This window comes from Dendrobates tinctorius, unplaced genomic scaffold (assembly GCF_039654945.1).
Source record: "Dendrobates tinctorius isolate UK_male_01 unplaced genomic scaffold, ASM3965494v1 ptg000243l, whole genome shotgun sequence".
NCBI lineage: Eukaryota > Metazoa > Chordata > Amphibia > Anura > Dendrobatidae > Dendrobates > Dendrobates tinctorius.
The window spans coordinates 6,799,223-6,822,406 of NW_027361910.1; the positions used below are offsets into that span (position 1 = coordinate 6,799,223).

The 23,184-nt window shown below is 47.1% G+C and overlaps 1 protein-coding gene across 2 annotated transcripts in view; it reads right to left on the reverse strand.

Moving 5' to 3' along the window:
- The window catches only part of ADGRD1 (adhesion G protein-coupled receptor D1), a 1,079,490-nt gene that overhangs the window by 1,042,129 nt on the left and 14,177 nt on the right, over nt 1–23,184 (reverse strand). The gene's annotated exons all lie outside the window — the stretch shown is intronic.

Here is a 23,184-nt window from a genome sequence, read left to right on the forward strand (position 1 = left end):
ACTCATTATGAAACCCCTACCCTTTGATACGTCTGTTGTTAGGGTTTAGAGACTGAGTCAGCGCCTGCTAGTGGCTAGCCTGTAGGCCACAGTGCATACCGGCCGTCTGCACACTTGCACACGCCATTTATTTGATCCCTGTTGGTATCGCAGTCGCGGTGCCGGGCGCTAGCGGTCTAGAGGGACTTCAGTCCTGCTGTCTAAGGGCTGAGTTCTGTGACGTTACGCTAGCGCTTACTCTGCCGAGCTCTGTGAGCGAAAACAGGCTACGGCATCTATTATTTGCGGTAGTGCGGCTCTAAGTCATAAGAGTTCGCCTCGGTACACCTTGGGTGAGGTTAACCCCGTGTGTGCCGTTATTTCACCGCCATATCGCGTCCTCCATTACCGAGCAGCAGTTAACACCTCTGCACGGTGGACCTCGGGCTGCGAACGCACCTAAACACCATCTTGTTATTTGGTGTGTTCCGCCAGCCCTTAACACCATTCTGGTCGCTCTTTTCTGAACTTGCCCTAGTTTGTTGATGTCTTTTTTAAAATGTGATGCCCAAAACTGGACTCAGTATTCCAGATGAGGTCTGACCAAAGAGGAGTAGAGGGCAATAATGACTTCACGTGATCTAGACTGTTTGCTTCTGTTAATACATCCTAGAATTGCATTTGCCTTTTTTGCTGCTGCATTACACTGTTGACTCATGTTCAGTCTGTGATCTATTAGTATACCCAAATCTTTTTCACATGTGCTGTTGTTTAGCCCTATTCCTCCCATTTTGTATATGCTTTTTTCATTTTTATTGCTCAGATGTAGTACTTTGCATTTTTCCCTGTTAAAAACCATTCTGTTAGTTGCTGCCCACTGCTCCAGTTTATTTATATCTTTCTGAATCCTCTCTCTCGCTCTTCTCTAGTATTAGCTATCCCTCCTAGCTTTGTGTCATCAGCAAATTTAATCAGTTTACCCTGGTGTAAAGGTTTAGGGTTTACACCCTGTCGGTGTAAACCCTAAAGAATGTGGAACGCATTCTTTTAGAATCGGAGCAGCCACTGAAGCAGCTAGGGCTGGTGTAGCAGAACCTGAAGTACAGAGTTTGGGTCGTTGGAAATCTGCATGCTTTGCAAGATACATAAGACCAGACCTGCTATAACACATCTTGTCTCTTTCAGGAGATCATAAGCCCACAGTATGGGTTTTGGGAGATTCTTTCATTTATTGGGCATGCAAAAGAGCCGAAATATGACCCGGTGGAAAAAAAATTTACTTCCCATGACTAGTGGTCAACTGGAGAGGCATCAGAGGGCTCCAGTGGCATCAAATCTTCCCAGAGGTGGTAAAAATTTCTAAAATGGTAAAAGGGCCGCTCATATTGGTGTTACATGCTGGTGGTAATGATTTGGGTAAGAAAACAGGTGTGGAGCTCTTCACAACTATGAAAACGGACATAGAGCAGTTTGTTTGTTTTAAACCAGATATGGTGGTGGTGTGGTCTGACATAATACCACGAGAGGTATGGCATGGAGCTAAAGACCACAAAGCCATCGACAAGTCAAGGAGAAAGATAAACTCGAAGATGGCAAAGTTTGTCAAAGAAAACTACGGCATCGTAGTTCACCACCACAATCTGGAACAAGAAATCTAATCCGGCAGTGGGTCACATCTGTCCGGGGGCGAGTAACATTATCAAAACAATCACTGTCTTGCAGGACTACAGGATATTAAACCCATGTGCAAGATTTCCGTGAGTCCTACGAGGTGCAATTAGAGGATCCGTGGTAGGACTAGTCTAGAACTAGCCTTGTATCGGCAAACTAGTCCTGCTTCATTATCAAGTGTTGTACAACACTCATGGGGACACGAGATGAAAACACAATTCTCCCTCTGTACAAATCACTCGTCAGACCACACTTGGAGTATTGTGTGCAATTTTGGACGCCGGTGCTCAGGAAAGACATTACTGAACTTGAAAGGGTTCAAAGGCGGGCTACTAAAATGATAAATGGAGTTGGTTCACTACAATACCGAGAAAAGTTATCAAAGTTAGGTCTATTTACTCTAGAAAAGAGAAGACTTAGGGGAGACTTAATATATAAGTGCAAGTATATCAGAGGGCAATACAGAGATCTCTCCAATGAACTGTTTGTACCAAGGACTGTGACAAGAATAAGGGGGCATTCTCTTCGTTTGGAGGAAAGACAATTTCTGCACCAGCATAGAAGAGGGTTCTTCACGGTAAGAGCAGTGAGGCTCTGGAATTCTCTTCCTGAGGAAGTGGTGATGGCCAACTCACTGAATGAATTTAAGAAAGGAATGGATGCTTTTCTTGTGAGTAACAGTATAGAAGGTTACGAATAACAGAATATTATAGGTAGATGGTTGACCCAGCTTAGGGGAAGGAATTTTTTCCCTATGGAGAAAATTGGCTTCTACCCTGTGGGTTTTTTGCCTTCCCCAGGATCAGCAAAGCATAACAGCTGCACTAAAAATAGGCTGAACTAGATGGACATAAGGTCTTCCTTCAGCCTTCAAAACTATGCTACTATGTTACTATGTTATATTTAAACTTATTTAAAAAAATATATAAAAATGTAATTGCGACACCTAAAAGACATTAGTAGAATTCAATATTTGGCATATACAGTATGAAGTTAGAATAGAGGTCACTTAGGTCAAATATAAGTTTTCCTTATATGAGTTCAATGACTTCACACAGTTTAAAATCTATTATCTACAGAAATCTGAAAACAAAAATTCAATGCTGAAATCTAGGACACAATTGTGGTCAAGGGTCAAGGGTCTTGTAGCAGGCACAACACAGGGGATTGATCTGCATGTAGTAAATATCCATGTGGAAGATGCAGAATATGGTCAGAAGTACTGTGATGTCAAACTAGCGATGCATCAGAGAAAATGAAGAAAATGAAGAGCCTTAGGCTCCAATGACTGAAGACATGATGGCTGTAATGTCCTGAACCAGTGTCAAACAAGGTTCTGCATTATCACTGATACTTTCTATGGACTGCTGTTTTTGATCCAGCAGGAAGGAGAAGTCTTCCCTTTATATCTAACATTCTTATTAAATTTACATCTGATTTAGGCTCCAACACTGTAGCAAAACTTGAAGTGGCGGTTCTCCAAAAAAATACCATGTGTGAAAGCATAGTGAGAAACCATACAGTGTGTGATTATTAGGCAAGAGCTTAGTCAGTATCTGGAAGTGGTCATTAAGTGAAGAAAACCAGATCGTACACTAGATCCATGGCAGGAGGAGCTCACAAGCAGAAGGACACAATCTGGACAGGCTGTCCTTGGAACGGGAACAATGCGAACGATTCTGTGGCTCTGTCCTGGCTGGTACAATCGGCCTCATGCAAGGCTGGAAGTTGGGGGCAGGTAGGCCTCAGCTGAGGGAGTGCGGTGTCACATCAGGTCAGGTCATCTTGCACTATATTATTAGGAACTTTTCAATAATGTCTGGCGTACTTAAAGTTGTTATTGGTATTAATTTATTTGGCTTAGCATGTGCGCTGCATATTGAGAAAAAAACAATACGTAATGTAATGTATTTTTGGGTTTCAGTGACATTGGAGGTTACAATTTGCTTATCAGTCTACTCTTTTCGGTTGACTGGCCCACACCCATTTAGCACATTGCATTTTCATCTTGCACACATCAGAGAAAGGATCAGCGTATATTTTATGATTGACTAGATGTAAAATACAGTCCAGAACAAAATGTAATATCTGCAGCTGACCCCACTGTTAAGAATTCAGCATATGCTTCATTACCTTTAACTCTGTATTAATGTCTACTATTATTATTATTATTTATTGTTATAGCGCCATTTATTCCATGGCGCTTTACATGTAAGGAGGGTTATACATAATAAAAACAAGTACAATAATGTTAAACAATACAAGTCATAACTGGTACAGGAGGAGAGAGGACCCTGCCCGCGAAGGCTCACAGTCTACAAGGGATGGGTGAGAATACAGTAGGCGAGGGTAGAGCTGGTCATGCAGCGGTTTGGTCGATCGGTGGTTACTGCAGGTTATAGGCTTGTCGGAAGAGGTGGGGTCTTCAGGCTCTTTTTGAAGGTTTCGATGGTAGGTGAGAGTCTGATATGTTGTGGTAGAGAGTTCCAGAGTAGGGGTGAGAAATCTTGTATGCGATTGTGGGAAGAGGAGACAAGAGGGGAGTAGAGAACTACTGAACCTCCAGAAATAAGGTGTTTTAAAGGGAACCTGTCAGCAGGATTGTGCACAGTAACCTACAGTCACCGTCAGGTTGGCGCTGTTATACTGATTAAAATGATACCTTGGTGGATGAAATCCGTCTTGTGGTTGTTGTTTAATTTTTACTTTCAGTTTTCAGTTAATGATATGGAGGGTCTTCATGTGGTGCTCTGATTAGGTATTTATCTGTATGATCCCTTTGTGACCTGCCCCGTAGTTTACATAAGGAATATCTGTACATACTGAAGAAAAATAAAAAAGCTTTCTGCAGGCAGGTGCTGGCCATGGCACCTGCGCTGCAGAACAATCGCATGTTTAATGAGTAGTTACTACCTGTGGTTGAGCTTTTACTGAGTAGTATGAAAAAAAAAACAATTTTAAAATGACACCTGTGCAGTAGCAGCTCTCAGCGATTGCCAAAAACTGCTACTGCGCAGGCGCGGAAAGCGACATCTTGGAGGTGGAAATTTTTTTTCTTCTCTAGCAAGATAGCGCCGCCGTTGCATGCGCAATAGCAGCTATCGGATCTCAGCTATATACACTGATAGCTGCTTCTGCACAGATTTGCGGGCACCATTTTAAAATTGTTTTTTTTTGTATACTCCTTGGTAAAAGCTAAATCACATGTAGTAACTGCACAGTAAGCATGTGATTATGCTACAGCACAGGTGCCACAGCTGGCATCTGTCTGCAGAAGGGTTTTTGATTTTTCTTCATTATGTGTGTGGGAGAGAGGGCCCTTGTCGAGTGTCCGGGTTGCAACCAAGGGGACCGACACCTGGGTTCCGGGGGAAACCGTTTCCGGGCGACAGAGTTCGGGGACGGACCGTTGTGACAGATGGGCTGGGGGAGGCACCAGTATAAAGAAGGAGGGGAATTCCCGGGACGATGAGTCAGCAGAACGAGACAGAAGGAGCAGGAGATCGTAGGAGCGACTGAGAGCCAGAGCGACTCACCAGAGCCAGGAAGGAGGCCAGAGACAGGAGGGATACTTCCCCTGGACATCAGTAGGACAGCGCCGAGACTACCGTCTGAGAACCGCTGCCCCACTCCAGCCCGTGGCCACTGCGGCCCCAGTTCAACCCACGGCTGCTGCCGCCTCCCCTCAGCCCGTGGCCGCTGCAGTCTCGCTCCAGCTCGCGGCTGCGTCCTGTTCCCCGCCACCTGCAGCCGCCCTGTTCTCATCAGTGGCCGCGGCAAGTACAGTACCGCCGGCGGCCACCACTGTCCCGCTCCGGTCCGCAGCAGGGCCCGGGCCTCTGCTGACCGTGGACTCCCCATCGTAGCCCTTAGCTGCGCAGGTGGCCTGCCATTCGCCACCACACATCGCTGCCGCTTGCCCCAGGCCTGGGGCTGTGGCCCAACCGTCCAAGGACTACGCCGGAGCCTGTGGGGCTCCAGTGTCATCAGCGCGCTGGAGTGCGCAAAGTATTCGTCATCGCCTCAGCAACTGGGCCCAGCAACTACTACGCCGAAAGAACACCAACCCGAATGGCGAGGGATGTCTGGACGGCTAAGTTGACTTTATAATTAAGGACCTGTAGTCAGCCATACCGCGGCCCTATAGTGACCGGCTGTTGCCAGAAGTAGTCGTGTTCTACCCGTTTGTGTGTGCTTGTATAGAACCCCTGCGAGGGCAACCCGTGTTACCCCTTTTGGTGATCAGGCCGTGACTGAGGAAAGTTCCCTCTGGTCTTGTAAACATTAATATAGAAAGCACCTAACTGTCTCGCGACTCGTCACTGCATCCTGCGTATCTGCAAACACCACATGTGCAAATATATATTATGTAAACTAGGGGGCAGGTCAGTGAGGGATCAGTAACCTGTCAGCAGTATGAATATGAATACCTAATCAGAGCACCACATGAAGCCCCCCCCACAGGTCGCCACGGGGTACGAGCATATCATTAACTAAAAACTGAAAATAAACATTAAGCAACAACCACAAGACGGATTTCAGCAGCCCAGGTATCATTTTAATCAGTATAACTGCGCCAACCTGGCACTGTCTGTTACACCACTCCGACATACTCACCCGGTCTCCGCTCCCACGCCTTCTCTGCATATTCACCCGGCCTCTGCTCCCACGCCGCAGCCTCTCGCCACCCGACGGCCACGGCGGTCACTTCTGACAGGCTCGCAGCCTACGCCATCTCTGCAGGCAATGTGCATGCGCCATAGGCCGTGGCCGCGCCTCCCTTCTGCTTCTTGTGCTTCGGCTGTGCCCTGACCTGGAAGCACCTTCGGACCAATGGCAGACCAGACGGGGCCATATCAGGCCGCTACACACTGAGGGAGGGGCCTGATCGTTGTGTTACCTTGCACACTGGGCCCTGCTTCCTCCTGTGCTCTCTGCAGCCTCTCGGTGCCGTCCTCGTTGTTTCCTGCAGCAGCCTCGCAGCTTGTCTTCCGTGTTCCCTGCAGTATTCTCAGTCCTGCTCCAGTGTTCCTGTTTCCTCCGTCTCCTGCCCTGTTCCTGTGTTCCTGTTCCAGCCTACTCCAATCCTGCCTCCGGTGTTCCTGTGTTATCCTGCTCCAGTCCTGCCGTCCAACTCTAGTCCTGCCTCCGGTGTTCCTGTTCCATGTTGCTCCAGCCCTGCCGTCCTACTCCAGTCCTGCCTCCTGTGTTCCTGTTCCATCCTGCTCCAGTCCTGCCGTCCTAATCCAGTCCTGCCTCCGGTGTTCCTGCTCCATCCTACTCCAGTTCTGCCATCCTACTCCAGTCCTGCCTCCAGTGTTCCTGTTCCTTCCTGCTCCAGTCCTTCCATCCTCCTCTAATCCTGTCTCCTGTGTTCCTGCTCCAGCCATCCCTCCACGTTCCAGTCTACTGTCTTACTCCACTCCTGTCTCCTGTGTTCCAGCTTTGTTCTGTCATCTACACTTCAGTCCCACAGTCCTACTCCAGTCCATCCTGAGCCGCCCCTCTCGGTACCGGCTACCGTGGTACTTGAACCCCAGGGCCTGCTCCTAACGGTCCTTGTATAGGGGTCGGTTCCACCTGCCAGCTCGCCCGGGGCCCCTCGGTGCCATGGTCCAGAGGGTCCACTCCCGGAGATTCCGGTTCCTGACTACCCACGCTAACAGTACGATCAGGCCATGGACTCCGCCAGTACTACTGCTGCTACTCAGAAAGAGTTGCTCTTCCTGCAGGAGAATCAGGGACGCATTATGTCAGTCAAGAAGTCTATGGACACCCATTTGTCGGCCCTGCAGGTGGCAGATCATGGAAATGCCACTCAACTAGCCAGTCTCCAACAGGAGCTGGGTCAGCAACAAGATACTCAAGCCCACATTTTGTCTTACATGGCCTCCTTTGACAGTCGCTTGTCGGCCCTCCAGGCAGCCCCGACTCCTTCCTCCACGTCTACAGCTCTTCCAGCGCCACGCCTCGCCAAACCGCCTCGCTTCACCGGGGATCCCAAGCTCTGTAGGGGGTTCTTAAATCAGTGTAGCCTCCACTTTGAATGGTTGCCGCAGCAAAATCCCTCTGACCAGGCCAAGGTGGCCTTCATCATGTCCCATCTGGAGGGGGACATGTCTTGGTCTTGGTTGAATCCCCTCTGGGAACATGACGACCCTGTAGTCTCGAGTCCCCCTACTTTTCGCAGAGTCTTCGATGAGCTGGGCCGGTTAGCCTCTCTCACTGAGTCACTCTTTAACTTACATCAGGGTTCTCTCACGGTCGGACAGTACGCTATTCGCGTTCTCCTCCGAGCTCGGCTGGAATAACGCGGCTTTGGTAGGGGCATTCTGGCGCGGTCTTTCAGGCAGAATAAAAGATGAACTCGCAGGTCGAGATACCCCGTCCACCTTAGAGGACCTTATCTCGCTGGCTACCCGCATTGACCTACGCTTCCAGGAGCGCGCTCGGGAGTCAGCGAGGGACAGGAGGTCCACCAGGCCAGTTTCCCTTTTCACCTGTTCTGCCAGTCCCCGTTCGGCCGGGTCCTCTTCTCCCTCCTCGGTCGAATCCATGCAGATAGATCACCTAAAGTTGGCCGAGTTGCGTCACAGAGGTCTGTGCCTCTATTGCGGTGATTTGTCACACTATGTCCGCACCTGTCCTAAGAGACAGGGAAACTTCTCCACCTAGGTCAGGTAAGAGAGGCCTCCCTAGGTGATGATGATCTCTCTCAACCTCTTACGATTTCTGTGCTTTTGGTTTCAGGGGAGAGACGTGGTTCCGAGGTGGCCTACGTGGATTCAGGCTCGGCAGGTAACTTCATTCGACCTGAAGAGGTGGACAAATACCAAATTCCCATGGTTACTCTATCTAACCCTAATCCAGATTGCCGCAGTGGATGGCAAACCGCTACAGGTGACCATCACCTTGGTCACTGAAGAAGTGGAGCTGCAAGTCGGAGCCTTACACCGAGAGAAGATAGCCTTTTACGTTTTGCCTAAGCTGTCTCACGCCATTCTACTCGGTCTTCCATGGTTAAGGACTCATCAGCCTGTTCTCGACTGGTCTTCTGGGGAGATACTCCGCTGGGGGCACCCGTGCCAAGCTTGCTGTCTGACTCCTGTCTGCCTGGCGGCCGCTCCTCGGTCACCTCCAGACCTTCCAGGTCTTCCTCCAGCCTACAGCTCCTACGCCGATGTCTTTGATAAGAAGGAAGCGGAGGTCCTTCCTCCACACCGGCCGTTTGACTGCCCAATTGAACTTGTTCCCGGTTCAACCCCTCCAAGGGGCAGAATCTATCCCCTGTCTCCCGCAGAGACCACCGCCATGTCAGAGTACGTCCAAGAGAACCTCGCCAAAGGCTTTATATGGAAATCCTCTTCGCCCGCGGAAGCCAGGTTCTTCTTTGTCAAAAAGATGGACGGAACTCTACGGCCATGCATTGACTATAGGGGCTTGAATGAGATTACCATCAAGAACAGGTACCCTCTTCCACTCATTCCGGAGCTGTTTGACCGTCTCAGAGGGGCTCGGGTCTTCTCCAAGCTGGACCTCAGAGGAGCCTATAATCTGATCCGTATCCATGCAGGTGACGAGTGGAAGACCGCTTTCAACACTCGAGACGGCCATTACGAGTACCTGGTCATGCCCTTTGGTCTCTGCAATGCTCCTGCGGTGTTTCAAGAGTTCGTCAATGAGATCTTCCGGGATCTCTTGTACTCCTGTGTGGTCGTGTACTTATACGACATCCTCATCTTCTCGCTGGACCTCTCGTCCCACAGAAAGAGTGTCCGCCTGGTGCTACAGCATCTTCGGGAGAACCGCCTGTATGCGAAGATAGAGAAATGTCTCTTCGAACAGACCTCTCTGCCTTTTCTGGGATACGTTATCTCCGACGCTGGACTAAGGATGGATCCCCAGAAGTTGTCTGCCATTCTCAAATGGCCTCGCCCCGTTGGAGTAAGGACGATGCAACGCTTTCTCGGATTCGCCAATTACTACCGGCAATTTGTCTCCCACTTCTCCGTGATCACAAGACCTATTTCTGCTCTCACCCGTAAAGGGACTACCCCCAAAGATTGGACTCCTGAGGCGGAAAAGGCCTTTCTGACCCTAAACCAGGCTTTCTCCATGGCTCTGGTCCTGCATCGCCCTGAGAGCAATCGTCCTTTTGTACTCGAGGTGGACGTTTCCTCGACAGGTGCCGGGGCAGTATTGTCCCAGAGATCCGCCTCCGGCCGCCTGCTCCCTTGTGGCTTCTTCTCGAAGGCCTTTTCTCCATCCGAGTGTAACTACTCGATCGGCGACCGGGAACTCCTGGCCATCAAGTTGGCCCTGGAGGAATGGCGTCACCTCCTGGAAGGAGCTGTCCATCCCTTTGTCATCTTTTCGGACCACAAGAATCTGGCCTATCTCCAGTCTGCCCAGAGACTCAACCCTCGTCAGGCCAGATGGTCCGTATTTTTCGCCCGATTTGACTTCAAGCTCCGCTTCCGTCCTAGCAACAAGAATACCAAAGCCGACGCCCTGTCCAGGGTCTTCCAGCCACACAAAACCACGGAGGAACCTTTGCATATCATTGATCCCACTAGGATCGTCACAGTGGCTCCAGTGAACTGGCTTGCTCCTCCTCCAGGCAAGACGCTTGTGCCTGAGAACCTCAAGCGAAAAGTCCTCCTATGGGGGCACTCCTCCAAACTGGCCGGCCATGCCGGAACTAAGAAGATCCTTGCCCTTATTACGCGTCACTACCAGTGGCCCACGCTTCGCCAAGATGTACTCGACTTTGTGGCTTCTTGTCCATCCTGTGCTAAAAACAAAGTGCCACGAAGACCTCCGTCCGGCTTGTTGCTTCCGTTGCCCGTCCCTGCGGTCCTTTGGGAAAACATCGTCATGGATTTCATCACTGACCTACCCCGCTCTTCGGGCTGCACAGTCATTTTGGTGGTGGTGGATTGCTTTTCCAAGATGGCTCACTTCGTCCCTCTGCCCGGTCTTCCCTCGGCGCCGGAGCTGGCCAAAGTTTTCATTCACCAGATCTTCAGACTCCATAGACTACCTCAACGCATCGTGTCTGACCGAGGGGTTCAATTTACCTCCAAGTTCTGGCGATCACTTTGTAAGCTCATGAACGTTTCCCTTGACTTCTCCTCAGCCTACCATCCACAGTCCAACGGACAGGTAGAGCGTACCAACCAGACGTTGACTGGGTACCTACGTCATTTCTCCAACGCCCACCAGAACGATTGGGTCGCATTACTCCTCTGGGCAGAGTTCGCTTATAACAACCATGCTGGCAAGTTCTCAGCGAAGTCTCCGTTCTTCATTGTCTTTGGCAGACATCCTGGTGTTCCCTTCTGATACCCCTTCTGATAAGCCTCCGAGGTACCCGCGGCCAACGCCTTGTACTCTGAATTCTCCAAGATTTGGGCCGAGACCAATACGTCACTCAAGAGGTCCGCTGATCAGATGAAGAATCATGCCGACAAGAAGAGATTGGATCCTCCACCCTATCGTGTCGGGGACAAAGTCTGGCTCTCCTCCAAATTCATCCCGTTCAAACTGCCCTCCTACAAGTTGGGACCACGCTACATCGGTCCGTTTGAAATTCTTGGACATATCAACGAGGTCGCCTACAAATTGAGGTTGCCAGCTTCGCTCTGGGTCCCGAACACCTTCCACGTCTCTCTCCTGAAACCTGTGGTGCTGAATCGCTTCCATTCCTTGCCTGATCCTGGTCCTCAGCCGGTGGGTGCCGATGATGTCTTTGAAGTGCAGGACATTCTCGCTATGAAAAGGGTTAGAGGTAGGACATTCTTTGTTGTTGATTGGAAGGGCTTTGATCCTGAGAAGAGATCCTGGGATCCTCGGGAGAATATCAATGCTCCCTGTTATGATTGAGTCACCATAGGAGGCAAAAACAGAAATGCTAGCTAAGTCCAGAAAACCAGAGAAGTTGGCAACTATCAGATTGCAGACCCCTGAACCTATCAACACAACTAGCAGTAGCCGTGGGGGGTTCCTACGATGACCTAGACCCCTCGATCACAGCCGGAGAGATACATAGGCCTAAAGAAGGAAAGGGGAAATCTAACTGCCCCAGAGCAGACCCCAAAGCAATAGGCAGCCCCCCACATATAATGACGGTGAAGCAAGATGAAAACACTTACACAGACAGAAAGACAGGCTGAGCAAAGACGGGGCCCAAAAACTACCTAGATAGGAACGGATAGGAAGGCTGCTGTCTGCAATCTGCCAAAACCCTATCAGAGACAAAAGCCAACAAGCTGATATAAAAATGGCCCTGAAGCAACTAAGCTTCAAAAACTAAATCAGCACTCAGGTACTTTCAGAAGACAGAGCTCAAGGAACACTGCACACTCCAGCAGGGAGTGGCAGAATCCAAAAAGCAAGAAAAACAAAAACAAATCTTAAATGCAAAAAGGCAAAACAGAAAACTTAGCTTTAGGAGAGCAGGAATCAGACTGGTGTCCAAGAGTCCACAGAGAAATCACCCGCAGGGCAGAAAGGGCGTAGGCTGCCTTAAATCCAGTCAGAGACTCCACTCAGCCAATCGTCTTCATTAGTCCCAGGTGCCTGATAATCAGGCTCACTACCTTCCTTCACTAGAATAGGGAGTTCACCAGGCCTCAGTGACGGAGGGGAAAATGAACTCACAATAGCTCCCCTTATCCTCAAGAGATTTCTTGCTAATCTCCGGGGAGGGCGGCTTAGGGGAGGGGGTACTGTAACACCGCTCCAACATACTCACCCGGCCTCCACTCCCACACCATCTCTGCATATTCACCCGGCCTCCACTCCCACGCTGCAGCCTCTCACCACCCGATGTCCACAGCGGTCACCTATGACAGGCTCGCGGCCAACGCCATCTCTGCATGCAATGAGCATGCGCCATAGGCCGCGACCGCGCCTCCCTTCTGCTTCTTGTGCTCCGGCTGTGCCCTGACCTGGAAGCACCTTCGGACCAATGGCAGACCAGACGGGGCCATATCAGGCCGCTTCACCCTGTGGGAGGCGCCTGATCATTGTGTTACCTTACACACTGGGCTCTGCTTCGTCCTGTGCTTTCTGCAGCCTCTCGGTGCCGTCCTTGGTGTTTCCTGCAGCAGCCTCGCAGCCTGTCTTCCGTGTTCCCTGCAGTATTCCCAGTCCTGCTCCAGTGTTCCTGTTTCCTCCGTCTCCTGCCCTGTTCCTGTGTTCCTGTTCCAGTCTATTCCAATCCTGCCACCGGTGTTCCTGTTTCATCCTGCTCCAGTCCGGGCCGTCCTACTCCAGTCCTACCTCCGGTGTTCCTGTTCCATATTGCTCCACCCCTGCCGTCCTACTCCAGTCCTGCCTCCGGTGTTCCTGTTCCATCCTGCACCAGTCCTGCCGTCCTACTCCAGTCCTGCCTCCAGTATTCCTGTTCCTTCCTGCTCCAGTCCTTCCGTCCTCCTCTAATCCTGTCTCCTGTGTTCCTGCTCCAGCCATCCCTCCACGTTCCAGTCTACTGTCTTACTCCATTCCTGTCTCCTGTGTTCCAGCTCTGTCCTGTCATCTACACTTCAGTCCCTCCACGTTCCAGTCTACTGTCTTACTCCACTCCTGTCCCCTGTGTTCCAGCTTTGTTCTGTCATCTACACTTCAGTCCCACAGTCCTACTCCAGTCCATCCTGAGCCTCCCCTCTCGGTACCGGCTACCGTGGTACTTGAACCTGCTCCTAACGGTCCCTGTATAGGGGTCGGTTCCACCTGGCAGCTCGCCCGGGGCCCCTCGGTGCCACGGTCCAGAGGGTCTACTCCTGGAGATTCCAGCTCCTGACCACCCACGCTAACACTGTCTGTAGGTTACTGTGCACCATCCTGATGACAGGTTCTCTTTAACCACAGTTTATTGAAATGAGAAAATAGCAGGTGACATTAGTACACCAAAGCATTTCCAGTGACAGCATAACCTGACATTGGGTAAAAAATTACCTTTTAGGTCAATCATACTTTGTTCATAAAAACTATGACGTGTTTCTGGGATTACTAACTAGCGTCAAGGGCTGATTTGTAATAAGACAAAGGTCCCGATTCATCAAGACCGGTGAGGGTCATGTATCATGACAGAAAATCCGAGAAAAAGAAGAAGAGGTTTAGATGAAAAAAAACAAGCTGAGTGCATGAGATTTCTGAAATCTCATAGACTTTGCAAACACAGCTGAAAATTAGCATAAATAAGCATTAAAAAAAAAACGCTGCAAAAACGCCTAGTATGAACTTAGACTTACAATTCATTAAAATAGTAATAATTCACTGAAGCACTGTGTAATATAAATCATCTATAAAACAACATTCATCATTTAGTTTTCATATATTTGCTATTTAATGTATTATACTTTCAAAATCAATTTCAATATATACAGCACTGTGCAAAAATTTTAGGCAGGTATGGAAAAAATGCAGCAAAGTAAGATTGCTTTAAAAAATAGAAGGATTATTAGTTCATTTTTATCAATTAACAAAATGCAAACTGATGAACAAAAGAGAAATTGATATAAAATTATTACTTGGTGTGACCACTTTTTGCTTTCAAAATAGCATTGATTCTTCTAGTAAGGCCGGGGTCACACTAGAGAGAAATACGGACGAGTGAGAGGTGTAAAAACCTTGCATTACACACAGACAAATGATTCTCTATGGGGTAGCTCCCATCAGCCATATATTTCTCGCACGTATTTTACGGTCCGCGTACTACGACCGTAGTACGCCAATGCAAGTCTATGGGTGCGCAAAAAATGCACATTACACACGGACCAAATGTGTGACTTGCGAGAAATACGCACCCGGTGTCCTTTAGAAAAGCCGACAATTCAGTGCGCGATACAGTAAAATCACACTGACAGGTTTAATCAGGTTAAATAAAGAAACGAAAGAGTAGATATGTACATATAGAATACATATATCTATATACATGACATTGAGACACATATATATATATATATATATATATATATATATATAAATTTCATATAGTTCTACATAGCAGAATAGCCGCTAATTCGCCGCTAATTTAGCAGAATAGCCGGCTTTTGTAAAATCATTCCCCAACCCGATATGAAATGACACATTGTTTACATACAGTAAACCATTTCATTTCATGTCTTTCTTTTATATGTCTTTCACTAGTAATTAGAAGAGGGTTGATGTGTAAAATTTGGGAGGTGTGTAAATTTGAAGGTTTAATTTGTTGTCAAAAAATTCATGGGCTCCCGCGGTAATTTGTCAACCAGAGAGGAAAAGCAGGTGAGTGAGGGCAAATTTTAATAGCCATGAGGGCGACCATTGTTTTTAGCCCCCCTCGGCTTCAAAAATCTGCCCCCAGACACCCCAGAAAAGGCGCATCTATAAGATGTGCCATTTCTGGCACTTATCCTCTCTATTCCCATTGCCCTGTAGTGGTGGCTAATGGGTTAAAATGGGTTACAAAATGGTGACATTATCAAAGGGTTAATGTCACCATTCGATTGTAAGGTGACATTAAGCCGATTAATAATGGAGAGGTGTCAATAAGGCCTCTTTCACACTTCAGTTATTTGCATCAGTTAAAATCCGCCAAAAAGGCAGACAAGCGGATCCGTTCTCAACTGATGTGAACGGATGGCACAGGATCCGTTTTCTGACGGATCCTGAAAATGAGGAAATTTAAAGGAACTGCTGGCCAGGAAGAGGAGAGAGAGAGAGAGAGAGAGAGAGAGGCCAGCGGTTCCTTTAAATTTCCTCATTTTCAGGATCCGTCTAAAAACGGATCCTGTGCCATCAGTTCACATCAGTTGAGAACGGATCGCTTGTCTGCCTTTTTGGCGGATTTTAACTGATGCAAATAACTGAAGTGTGAAAGAGGCCTAAGACACCGATCCATTATTAACCCTATACTTTGAAAGGGTTAAAAACCACACACAGACATTAATTAAAAAGTCTTTTAATGAAATTAAGACACCAAAATTTTGACAAATCCCAACAAAAACCTTGACCTGCAAAAAAAATAACATAAAAAATCAACAATATCCTTACCTCTCTGCCGTTCAGTCATGTCCCACGCTGTAATCCTTCACAAAGGGTTAAATAGTTTACAATGAGGACCGGTGCTAATGCAACCAGCCCCACTGTGAACTACTGCAGAGTGAATTAGTTCAGCTCTGCGCAGCCTCCCTGGCTGCCTGGAAATAAACTATTTACCGTGGGAAAGTTTCTGACTTTTTTTCCCACGCTCATTAGTTCACCTCAGGTCAGCTGGGGACTCCCGCTGACCTCACAAATTTTACACATCAACCCTCTTCTAATTGCTAGTGAAAGACATATAAAAAATACATGAAATGAAATGGTTTACTGTATGTAAACTATGTGTCATTTCATGTCGGGTTGGGGAATGATTTTACAAAAGCCGGCAATTGATTTTGCGGCTATTCTGCTATGTACAGTGCCTTGCGAAAGTATTCGGCCCCCTGGAAATTTTCAACCTTTTCCCACATATCATGTTTCAAACATAAAGATACCAAATGTAAGGTGAAGAATCAACAAGTGGGACACAATTGTGAAGTTGAACAAAATTTATTGGTTATTTTAAATTTTTTGGAAATGCAAAAACTGAAAAGTGGGGCGTGCAATATTATTCGGCCCCTTTACTTTCAGTGCAGCAAACTCACTCCAAAAGTTCATTGTGGATCTCTGAATGATCCAATGTTGTCCTAAATGACTAATAATGATAAATATAATCCACCTGTGTGTAATCAAGTCTCTGTATAAATGCACCTGCTCTGTGATGGTCTCAGGGTTCTATTTGAAGCACATAGAGCATCATGAAGACCAATGAACACAACAGGCGGGTCTGTGATACTGTTGTCGAGAAGTTTAAAGCTGGATTTGGATGCAAAATGATTTCCAAAATTTTAAACATCCCAAGGAGCACTGTGCAAGCGATCATATTGAAATGGAAGGAGTATCATACCACTGCAAATCTACCAAGACACGGCCGTCCCTTTAAACTTTCATCTCAAACAAGGACAAGACTGATCAGAGATGCAGCCAAGAGGCCCATGATCACTCTGGATGAACTGCAGAGATCAACAGCTGAGGTGGGACAGTCTGTCCATTGGACAACAATCAGTCATACACTGCACAAATCTGGCCTTTATGGAAGAGTGGCAAGAAGAAAGCAATTTATCAAAGATGTCCATAAAAAGTGTTGTTTAAAGTTTGCAACAAGCCACCTGGGAGACTTACCAAACATGTGGAAGAAGGTGCTCTAGTCAGATGAAACCAAACTTGAACTTTTTGGCAACAATGCCAAACGATATGTTTGGTATAAAGGCAACACAGCTCATCACCCTGAACACACCATCCCCACTGTCAAACATGGTGGTGGCAGCATCATGGTTTGGGCCTTCTTTTCTTCAGCAGGGACAGGGAAGATGGCTAAATTGATGAAAAGATTGATGGAGCCAAATACAGGACCATTTTTGAAGAAAACCTGTTGGAGTCTGCAAAAGACCTGAGACTGGGACAGAGATTTGTCTTCCAACAAGACAATGATCCCAAACACAAAACTAAATCTACAATGGAATCCTTCACAAATAAACATATCCAGGTGTTAGAATGGCCAAGTCAAAGTTCAGACCTGAATCCAATCGAGTATCTGTGGAAAGAGCTGAAAACTGCTGTTCACAATCGATCTCCATCAAACCTCACTGAGTTCGACCTTTTTGCCAAGGAAGAATGGGCAAGAATTTCAGTCTCTCAATGTACTAAACTGATAGAGACATACACAAACAGACTTGCAGCTGTAATCGCAGCAAAAGGTGGCGCAACAAAGTATTAAGTTAAAGGGGACGAATAATATTGCACGTCCCACTTTTCAGTTTTTGAATTTCCACAAAAATTAAAATAACCAATAAATTTAATTCAATTTCACAATTGTGTCCCACTTGTTGTTGATTCTTCACCAAAAATTTACATTTGGTATCTTTATGTTTGAATCATGATATGTGGGAAGAGGTTGAAAAGTTCCAGGGGGCCGAATACTTTCGCAAGGCACTGTAGAACTATATGAAATATAAATATATATATATGTGTGTGTCTCTATAACATATATATATATTATGGTGTAGTAACCACTGTGTTCGCTAGGGGGCACTGTGTGGATGTCCCAGGAGAAAGGAAGAATGGCAAAATACTGAATGGCCATTATGTATCTCAACGTGGGTGGCTTTGAGATGGAGACTTATGTGTTGATCAGCAGTGATACTGCTGAGGTGCTGCTTTAATGTGACAGGGAGAAGTCTCCAGGTAACTAGGGAGATGGGCGGGCCAGTTACCTACAAACCCACCCAGGGGGTGTGTTTAAAGAGCACTGTTGTAAAGAGTGTGTAAATGTTTGAAGGACCTGTGATGAGGTCAGAGTCATGTGACCCGGTGGGCGTGGCTATGAACCATATAATGTGGCCAGGGTAGGTCACATGGGGTGAATGCTGGGACCCGATTGGTCCAGTGTGGAAGGTCCCGCTGAGATGGGGCTGCCTTCTGACAGCAAGGGAACGCTGTGTTAACGGCTGCAAGTGCCTGAGAATTCCCTGGAGGGAATGGACGTCTGCCACATGATGGTGAAGGAACCATGAGTGTCCCTGACGTGGGTGCGATAATGCTGAGGCTGAAGAGCCTGTGTATTGGACATTGCTAACAGTGTGAAGCTATAATGGACGCTATGCTGTATATGAAGTTTATATTGCTTCTGTGGGTTTATGCTACTAAATAAACCGCATGGACTGTTATTAGTTTATGGAAAATCTGTGCCGGATCTGATCTTGTGGCTGCTGAGCGAGCATCCCCTACTTGAATGACAGCGCTACCTCACAATATACAGTGGGGCAAAAAAGTATTTAGTCAGTCAGCAATAGTGCAAGTTCCACCACTTAAAAAGATGAGAGGCGTCTGTAATTTACATCATAGGTAGACCTCAACTATGGGAGACAAACTGAGAAAAAAAAATCCAGAAAATCACATTGTCTGTTTTTTTTTCATTTTATTTGCATATTATGGTGGAAAATAAGTATTTGGTCAGAAACAAAATTTCATCTCAATACTTTGTGATATATCCTTTGTTGGCAATGACAGAGGTCAAACGTTTTCTGTAAGTCTTCACAAGGTTGCCACACACTGTTGTTGGTATGTTGGCCCATTCCTCCATGCAGATCTCCTCTAGAGCAGTGATGTTTTTGGCTTTTCGTTTGGCAACACGGACTTTCAACTCCCTCCAAAGGTTTTCTATAGGGTTGAGATCTGGAGACTGGCTAGGCCACTCCAGGACCTTGAAATGCTTCTTACGAAGCCACTCCTTCGTTGCCCTGGCGGTGTGCTTTGGATCATTGTCATGTTGAAAGACCCAGCCACGTTTCATCTTCAATGCCCTTGCTGATGGAAGGAGGTTTGCACTCAAAATCTCACGATACATGGCCCCATTCATTCTTTCATGTACCTGGATCAGTCGTCCTGGCCCCTTTGCAGAGAAACAGCCCCAAAGCATGATGTTTCCACCACCATGCTTTACAGTAGGTATGGTGTTTGATGGATGCAACTCAGTATTCTTTTTCCTCCAAACACGACAAGTTGTGTTTCTACCAAACAGTTCCAGTTTGGTTTCATCAGACCATAGGACATTCTCCCAAAACTCCTCTGGATCATCCATATGCTCTCTAGCAAACTTCAGACGGGCCCGGACATGTACAGGCTTAAGCAGTGGGACACGTCTGGCACTGCAGGATCTGAGTCCATGGTGGCGTAGTGTGTTACTTATGGTAGGCCTTGTTACATTGGTCCCAGCTCTCTGCAGTTCATTCACTAGGTCCCCCCGCGTGGTTCTGGGATTTTTGCTCACCGTTCTTGTGATCATTCTGACCCCACGGGGTGGGATTTTGCGTGGAGCACCAGATCGAGGGAGATTATCAGTGGTCTTGTATGTCTTCCATTTTTAATTATTGCTCCCACAGTTGATTTCTTCACTCCAAGCTGGTTGGCTATTGCAGATTCAGTCTTCCCAGCCTGGTGCAGGGCTACAATTTTGTTTCTGGTGTCCTTTGACAGCTCTTTGGTCTTCACCATAGTGGAGTTTGGAGTCAGACTGTTTGAGGGTGTGCACAGGTGTCTTTTTATACTGATAACAAGTTTAAACAGGTGCCATTACTACAGGTAATGAGTGGAGGAAAGAGGAGACTCTTAAAGAAGAAGTTACAGGTCTGTGAGAGCCAGAAATCTTGATTGCTTGTTTCTGACCAAATACTTATTTTCCACCATAATATGCAAATAAAATGAAAAAAAAACAGACAATGTGATTTTCTGGAATTTTTTTTTTCTCAGTTTGTCTCCCATAGTTGAGGTCTACCTATGATGTAAATTACAGACGCCTCTCATCTTTTTAAGTGGTGGAACTTGCACTATTGCTGACTGACTAAATACTTTTTTGCCCCACTGTATATATATATATATATGTATATATATATATATATATACACTCACTGGCCACTTTATTAGGTACACCTGTCCAACTGTGTGTTAAGACTTAATTTCTAATCAGCCAATCACATGGCGGCAACTCAGTGCATTTAGGCATGTAGACATGGTCAAGACAATCTCCTGCAGTTCAAACCGAGCATCAGTATGGGGAAGAAAGGTGATTTGAGTGCCTTTGAACGTGGCATGATTGTTGGTGCCAGAAGGGCTGGTCTGAGTATTTCAGAAACTGCTGATCTACTGGGATTTTCACGCACAACCATCTCTAGGGTTTACAGAGAATGGTCCGAAAAAGAAAAAAAATCCAGTGAGCGGCAGTTCTGTGGCCGGAAATGCCTTGTTGATGCCAGAGGTCAGAGAAGAATGGGCAGACTGGTTCGAGCTGATAGAAAGGCAACAGTGACTCAAATTGCCACCCGTTACAACCAAGGTAGGCAGAAGAGCATCTCTGAACGCACAGTGCGTCGAACTTTGAGGCAGATGGGCTACAGCAGCAGAAGACCACACCGGGTACCACTCCTCTCAGCTAAGAACAGGAAACTGAGGCTACAATTTGCACAAGCTCATCGAAATTGGACAGTAGAAGATTGGAAAAACGTTGCCTGGTCTGATGAGTCTCGATTTCTGCTGCGACATTCGGATGGTAGGGTCAGAATTTGGCGTAAACAACATGAAAGCATGGATCCATCCTGCCTTGTATCAACGGTTCAGGCTGGTGGTGGTGGTGTCATGGTGTGGGGAATTTTTTCTTGGCACTCTTTGGGCCCCTTGGTACCAATTGAGCATCGTTGCAACGCCACAGTCTACCTGAGTATTGTTGCTGACCATGTCCATCCCTTTATGACCACAATGTACCCAACATCTGATGGCTACTTTCAGCAGGATAATGCGCCATGTCATAAAGCTCGAATCATCTCAGATTGGTTTCTTGAACATGACAATGAGTTCACTGTACTCAAATGGCCTCCTCAGTCACCAGATCTCAATCCAATAGAGCATCTTTGGGATGTGGTGGAACGGGAGATTCGCATCAGGGATGTGCAGCCGACAAATCTGCGCCAACTGTGTGATGCCATCATGTCAATATGGTCCAAAATCTCTGAGGAATGCTTCCAGCACCTTGTTGAATCTCTGCCACGAAGAATTGAGGCAGTTCTGAAGGCAAAAGGGGGTCCAACCCGTTACTAGCATGGTGTACCTAATAAAGTGGCCAGTGAGTGTATATATATATATATATATATGTGTGCATTCTATGTGTCTACATCTATTCTTTTGTTTGTGTTTGAAAACCTGTCATAGGGATCCATTATATGTCCATTTTGCAAGTCTGTGAGAAAATCTCAGCATACGGATGCTTACATGCGCAAAATACACGACCATACCTTGATTACGGAGGACATACGGAGCACTATTTAGGGGACATTTCTCCGTATTACGCATGTAAAATACGGACCGTATTTTGCGTCGGCTAGCGTGACCCCGGCCTTACTCTTGTACACTGAATTAATTTGTTAGGGAGGTTCTTTCAAACATCTTTGATAACTACCCAAAGATCTTCTGTGAATGTAGGCTTACTCAAATCCTTCTGTCTCCTCATGCATTCCCAGGATTTAGATTTTGAGATTAGGGCTTTATGGGGGATATATCATCATTTCCAGGACTTCTTGTTCTCACTAATAAGTGAACGTGTGTCCTCGGACACACATTCAGTTGAAATCTCTTGCCATGCAGGACTGCTTTCTGCACTACAATAGGAGCCACCAGCCAATCAGAGGCCAGCAGATGACATCAATGAGCACGTCGGCGGCGTATGTCATGCGCCAGCACGTCCGTGGCTCAAATGGTTGAGGAAGAGGACGTGGCTGGCCCCCGACCAGATAAGGAGAAACTTTTTTTACTGAAATCGTCAATATGTGGAGACATATGGGGGGGCAGGGTGAGAGGAGCTATATGGGGGCAGGATGGAGACATATGGTGGGCAGGATGAGAGGACATATATAGGGGTAGGATGGAGACATATATTGGGGCAGGATGGAGACATATGTGGGGGGCAGAATGGAGACATATATGGAGCAGGATGGAGACATATGGGGCAAGAATGAGGGGACATATATGGGGGCTTTTCATATGGGGAGTTGCATGATGGAGACATATGTGACCGGGAAGAGAGGACATATATGGGGGAGGATGGAGACATATGGGAGGCAGGATGGAGACATATGGGTCCAGAATGAGAGGACATATATTGGGACAGGATGGAGATATATGGGGGGGAAAGGATGGAGACATATGGGGCCAGGATTAGTTGAAATATATGTGGACAGGATGGAGACATATATGGGGGCATCATGGAGACACATGAGGTGGGACAGGATTGAAACATATGGGGCCAGGATGGAGACACATAGGGGGACAGAATAGAGACATATATGGGGGAGAATGGAGACATATGGAGCCAGGATGAGAGGACATATGGGAGGGCAGAATGGAGACATATGGGGGGCAGGTTGGGAGGATATGGGTCCATGATGGGAGGCCATAATGGAGCAGGATGGAGACACATGGAGGCCAGGAATGAGACACATGAGGGCCAGGATAAGATACGTTATTACAGAAAGGTGCCAGGATGTGGGACATTATTACTGTAGGGGCTAATTAAGGAATATTTTTATTGATGTGATATATTTTATTTTTGAGGATGCTGCTTTCAGTTGGGGGGAGGTGGTCCTGTTACTGTGCAGGGCAACACTGTCACTTTTTTTCTTCATCTGGCAGAGTGTAGAAGTTGGGGAACGTGCTCTAGATAACTGTGTTATTTTCTGCAGAGACAAGTCCTCCCTGGAAGAGTTGATGACAGTCTACACTGGATGAAGAAGAAAAGCAAAGAAGAATATCTTCAACTAGAGATGTCACTGGTGAGTCAGGGTGTTACCTGTACACTTACGCTATACACACACTATATACTGAGGTCCTATATATAATTTCACTGGTGAGTCAGTGTGTTAC